The sequence below is a fragment of the Arachis ipaensis genome, chromosome B09 (genome assembly GCF_000816755.2).
Source record: "Arachis ipaensis cultivar K30076 chromosome B09, Araip1.1, whole genome shotgun sequence".
Classification (NCBI taxonomy): Eukaryota; Viridiplantae; Streptophyta; class Magnoliopsida; order Fabales; family Fabaceae; genus Arachis; species Arachis ipaensis.
Window position 1 is genome coordinate 25,146,647 of NC_029793.2, and position 6,130 is coordinate 25,152,776.

General features: G+C 38.4%; 1 long non-coding RNA gene across 1 annotated transcript in view; it reads right to left on the reverse strand.

Moving 5' to 3' along the window:
- The window catches only part of LOC110267152, a 20,882-nt gene continuing 15,260 nt past the window's right edge, over positions 509 to 6,130 (reverse strand). The window contains exon 3 of the long non-coding RNA XR_002354503.1: positions 509 to 614. This is a non-coding gene — a long non-coding RNA (uncharacterized LOC110267152). The remainder of the gene's footprint in view (positions 615 to 6,130) is intronic.

Below are 6,130 nucleotides of genomic sequence, written 5' to 3' on the forward strand. Positions count from 1 at the left end.
AATTTTTTTAAAAATATTATCGATTTTTTTTTTGCTTTTTGGATTTATAATTATTTTAAGAGTTATTACTTTCAGTCCTAGAATCTAAACTTGTGGCAAAAACAAAAAAATATCTACAAAACAAAATAATATATTTATCAATAAGCAATAAGACAAATATCTTGCAAAGAGCTGCATACTCAAATTCAAAAAAAATGTTTGCTTCAAATCAAAACAAGTCCAATCACTATTTTTCATTCAGTCCTAGAATCTAAACTTGTGGCAAAAACAAAAAAATATCTACAAAACAAAATAATATATTTATAAAATATCAATAAGACAAATATCTTGCAAAGAGCTGCATACTCAAATTCAAAAAAAATGTTTGCTTCAAATCAAAACAAGTCCAATCCTAATATACTATTTTTCACTCTATCATTCCACAGAACTCATTCCTGCAGCGATGTCTGGTGGCAGCTCCTCACCCTACCATTGAAATAGATATCTCAGACCACTCTCTATTAGCTGCCTCTTTTTCTTCTCTACTGCTGCTTCATCCTCCATCGCCTTCCTTTTCAACTTCTTGGCTTCCAACTCTGTCTGTAGTTCAAGCAGCTTCCTCTGGGTCTCCTCTACTTAGACTCCGTTGTTTGGCGGATGCAAATTTGGACCGAAGAGTTGACTTGGAGTCGATCCGAAACCCACACCACGCACTCTACTCGGTTTCTCTTTTTCGAGAACTTGAGCAATGAAATCATTTTGAGACAACACTCTAGAAGACTCATCCTATTGCTCAATCTCCTCAAGTCTTTTCTACAAACATAAATCAGCAAATACAATCATTTTGTTGATTGGTCTATATCATGTCAAAAACACGCCAAACATGATGATTAACTGTATGACTTTCATCACAGTAAAATAACATTCAACCACTACAAGTCTATAAGTATATTAATGAGTCAACAACTTATACTCTGATACTAATAAAGGGATCTATTTCAAAAAATAATGGAGTAAAACATAATAAATTAAATAATTAACCTATGTGAAATCATAATTTTATCAATCAATTATAATATGTAGTACTACACCAATTGCTCTTGCTTCATCATTGATATAGGAGCCTTTTCTTGCACTGTGATTTATAACTCTCCTATACCGACTCTCTTCTCTTGTTATTCCGACTGTAACAATAAAGTTTATGCCATTACCGTATTCCACACAATTAAGGAGAATGTATACATAGAGATTGTCCAAAGAGTGAAAAAGAAAAGTAAAGTTTCTCTTTTTCCCTCCGCCTTGCCAAGATTTTCGAACCGCCAGTGTGGGTATATAGTTGTTTTGATTGATTCATCGCATTTTTTCTACACTTCTTCTATTGGTCCATCAGAGATAAAGGGCGATTAGAAACTGATTTAAAAAGACTCAGTGCAAGATAATTAGTATTGTTTTGTTACAAATGATATACTAGATTACCTGCGTCTCAGGTTTACTGGATAGTCAAGGAACCATCTCCAATGATCTTGATCGATTCTCGGCGAGCAATTCTCAATATTTTGTTCAGTCGCAGATGTTGGGTCTTAATAATCATCATACAACCTCAGTCTTGTATCCTTCCAGGACTTCGCCATACTTTTCAAAATATTTTTCTTAATAGTTCCTTCACTATCTTCATCAAAGTGAAAAATTTGCTGTATAAATAATACAATTTGTTAATAATGGTCAAATAAAGTAGATTTAATTCAACAACGCTATAACTTTTTACCTTTACACATTCGTTATAAACCTTGTCCTTAGTGGTAATCTTATGCCAACTTTTCTCACAGATAGGAAATTTTCATAGTCAGTTCCTAGCAGACCAAGAACGCCATTCAACAGTCTAGCTTTGTCTCCAATTGGTTGCATTTTGTTGTTTAACTTGAGTATGATCCTTCTACCGTTAGGCCGTTCCATAGCCTCCTTCACACTTAATTTTGCCTGCTTGATTGTGCTGTCAGAATCTATATAGAATAGAATAACCTTATATACATTTTCGTTGTGGAAAACATGCAAGAAAATTAATATATAACATAGAGTCTAAATCATGTTGAACAAGAAAAAATTATGTATATGTTACCGATGATGTTAACCGTCCAAAATTCTGTAGTCTTGCGTCATTTGAGACTTTGAGCTCCAGAAGCAACAAAGAGGTCATTAACTTCTTAATCAAGAGAATCTACCTCATTTTCATTAGCGTCCAAGTTTTTGTGGCCTAGCTCCAAGTTTTGGACACTATTTGTGCTCGTCTGTGGAGCAGGCTTTGGTTCAATGTGCGGTGGACGGACAGGTGTGAAGTTGCACCGACACTATCACCACTGGCCGGGGAAATTTGAGAGTCATCATGGTGGGAAATCGAAGCCGCGAGCGCTCCTGTTTGAGGCGAGGCGACAAGCATCTCGTAAAGGATTGAGACGGCGACGTGAAGCGATGAGTAGCCCAACGACGGCAAAAGCTGCAAGAGGCAAGGGCTGCGAGAGCTGAGACCTTACTCAAGCGAGGGCTTTGAAGAGAATGTGAAGATAGTAAGTGAAGAGATTAGGGATTTCGCGCACCGTGGAGGAGGAAGCAAGGGTTTCACAGATTGTGGAGGAGAGGTGACATGTCGACGCTGGGGAGATAAGGATGGATGGCAGCCGTGCTATTCCACAACCACATAGACGCGAAGAGTAGAGCAGACTTTAAGGATTTCTCGCACACCGTAGAATATGGAGCAGGAGTTTCACGCACTGTGGAGGAGGCACGAATGGTCAACGCTAGAGAGAGGATGATGGATGGGTAGCAATTGCACACGGTGGAGAAGCGGCTTTAGGGTTTTGCGTGCTTCTAATACGTTTTCGCGGGTTTTTGGAGCTGCAGCTGTGGGAAAAATTGTTGGTTATTAGATAAAATAAGATTGAATAACTGAGTTAATTAGGATAAAGAGCTTGATTACCGACGGTTCTTCATGCAGTGGCCGCTATTCAAGTAGAAGTTGCGGCAGCAGAATGACAATGGTTGATATCGCCGTTAGCTGCGGCGGTTAGATTAACGGTCGATAATTTTTTGCCGCTATCCTCCGCCTTTGCTGTAGTGTCAGCCAAGATATATATTTTGATAGCCAAACTATAAATATATATTTTGCTAATAATTAACTAATTAATCTTAAATTTTGATGTGATTCTTACCCCGATATATTAAACTCTTTTTTTTGAAACAAAAAGCTCAACACAACAAGGTGAAGCATCAACGGAAAAGTACTAAACAGAAAAAATAAACAAATTCCTAATCATTTTCGGCAAAAGCCATCAACAATCCAAAAGATCAATTATCACTCCACTCTTTGTAACTCCTAATCGACCTTTTGACTACTCCTGCAACACCCGTTTCTTGATTCCTGAAGATTTTGTCATTCCTTTTTACCCAAGTGCTCCAAATGATAACAATAAAACTAAACTCACCAACATTCTATCAAATCGACTACACGATTGACTCCTGAACCACGTAAACTTACGGTCATTCAGCTCTATATCCACCAGTTCCATATTGCTCTTAACACACTAGCATCTTTCCTTTCTTCTAACTGCACAACCTCATTAAAGACACCCATGTAGCAAAGAGGAACTTGACATATTCTCGATAAAAAAAACTCAACTCTTCTCACACAGCAAGCTTCTCTTCCCTTGTATACACACCATACACTAAGCAAACCGCACAAATGAAAATTACTGTTTGTCAATTTTCCTTCTATACCCAACCATCTCTCCTCTTTGTGACAATTACTCAACCTAAACATTATATCATCCCCCATTATTAATAAGCCTCCAAAAGCACCTTCCGATCCCACAAATTCCAAACCCACCAAATCATTACCCCAAAATTGCACTACATCAAACTTAGTAATCACCTCCTTCTTTATCTCTATCAATTCTAACATATTTTATTTTTACGCTTAAATTTTTTACCATTTTTCACTTTCCAACACCCCCTAAACCCCTATATTCCACGAACTAAAAATCATTTAAAAACTTTATTAGACACCTTATTCTGGTTTTTGGGGCGACTCCTTCTTGCTTTCTCTTTTTGTTTAGCTTGCATTATTTTTTGTGCCAATACTTCATTCTGAGCTTGAAGAATAGTCATAATGTCCTCATCCTCGTCATATAAAACAGCTCCTAATTCGATCGCCAGATCCCAAGCAACCCTATTTTTAGCCATATTTTTATCCCAACTTTCTCTGTGCTCATCTTGATTAGTTTTATCGTCTACATCCTACTCTGAGTCCCCGAATCTTCCAAGTTTCTTACAGCCCCTTCATCCTCCAACCCAGTTTTCTCTACCACCGTATTCTCATCCCTAAATCTAAATCCTGCACTACATTTCCCCTCATCAGACGTATGCCAACATTCTGCTTACCACTCCCGTCCAAACTAGCGTGGATCTCATTAACTACACTTGGTGGAATGTTTTCCTCCGATGTGCTATTCGAACAATTCTCTGCACCTCTGCTAATCTCCTTTCCTGCTTGATTCTGCTCATCATGTGCATCAGGGGCTTAACGCTCCTCCCTACCCTCCACGCCATCAAACTCAGCACGGACATTATCACCTCCGCCACCACCAGCTGACTTCCGCGCTACTCCCAGATCCGCCTCGTCAGCGCTATTCACCATGGCATCAACCCCTTCGCGAACTCCATGACCAGCCACGCCCCTCTCTTCACCGTCGCCTGCAGTAGCTAGCAAGGAGACTCTTTTAAAACGCACAGTGACGTACTCTCCGTCGCACCACACAGCCACTTCGCCGCCACATCCCACTAACATATTGGGCCTTATATGCTTCAACCCAGTCCCAATTGAACTTTTGTTCAACGCCAACTCAACCCCTTCTTTCCATTTATCCCCATATTTCCAAGTCTCTGTTCTTTCAGAGATTGCTTTGTTACTGATTGTTTGAGATCCCATAGATTCCGCACTCACCATAACTGACAGATACACCCAAGGATTATCCATTCGTTTTTTCAAAAAAACCTCATGGCACTCATCTAAATTCTCAATGGCAATTACCTTTCTATCCTTGTCATGCTCTGCCTCTCATAGCCCCTGTGGCATCATTACCACCGCATCCCATTCCAATTCCAACGGTTCTCTGAGCTTCTAGTTCTTCACTTCCATGGTATTCTAAGACAACTCTCCCTTTCTCGTTCATCTCAATATCCGTTTTTTTTTTAATTTTTTTCTGTTTTCTATCAGGAGATTCTTTGGAATCTTCATCGTGTGTAGTGATTTTTTTCGAGACATCAATCTTCCTCCTATACTTAGTCTTACCCACAAAGATTTCTTTACTCTTTAATTGCATTCCATTCATCTTCTTGATGGTATTTAATGCCCCTCATTTTGTAGTACACCAGATGAAAGTAAACAGATGGATCCGGTCATATTTCTCCTTACGTGCCAAATAGATGTCATTTATCCTTCCTATCCACTTGAACATATGAAATAATTCATTTTTCGAAACATTGTCTAATAAATTATCCACAAAAATTGTGGATGATTCATTCTCCAATCGGAGATATGCTTTCCAGTTTTAAACCCGTGGATCTTTTTTAATATGGAGTTGTCTAACTTTATCCCACCTTACATTAGACATAAATACATTATAGAGTACGAAAAATACACTTCAATTCAATTCAAATTAAGGAAAGGGATTGAAGAAACAACTTCTTCATCATCATGGTGAATACTACGCATTTCTTCTTCGGTGTAATAGGTGCGTGACTCACAACCTTTCTCGCTCGATCTTCTTTTCTTTCTTCAATTTGTATGCATATTTGAAATTAGCCGATGAGTGTTTCCGGCGCGGAGGGAGCGGCTTGGAGGAGGAAGGCGCGTCTTTTCAGTTCTATTAAACTCTTAATTTCCATTATATATATGTTAGACGTTCATAATAAACACAATTTAATTTTATTCCTTTTTGCAAGGATCACCACTATATAATAATACATTATTGTATGGTGATGATGGCTATGATATAATTAATTAGTTGTACGGTCTAATCCAAGCTATATGCATCAAGACGGTCTACTTACTCCCTGTGAGGAGGGTCCATGCATGGACAGAATTATGATAAAATGGCCC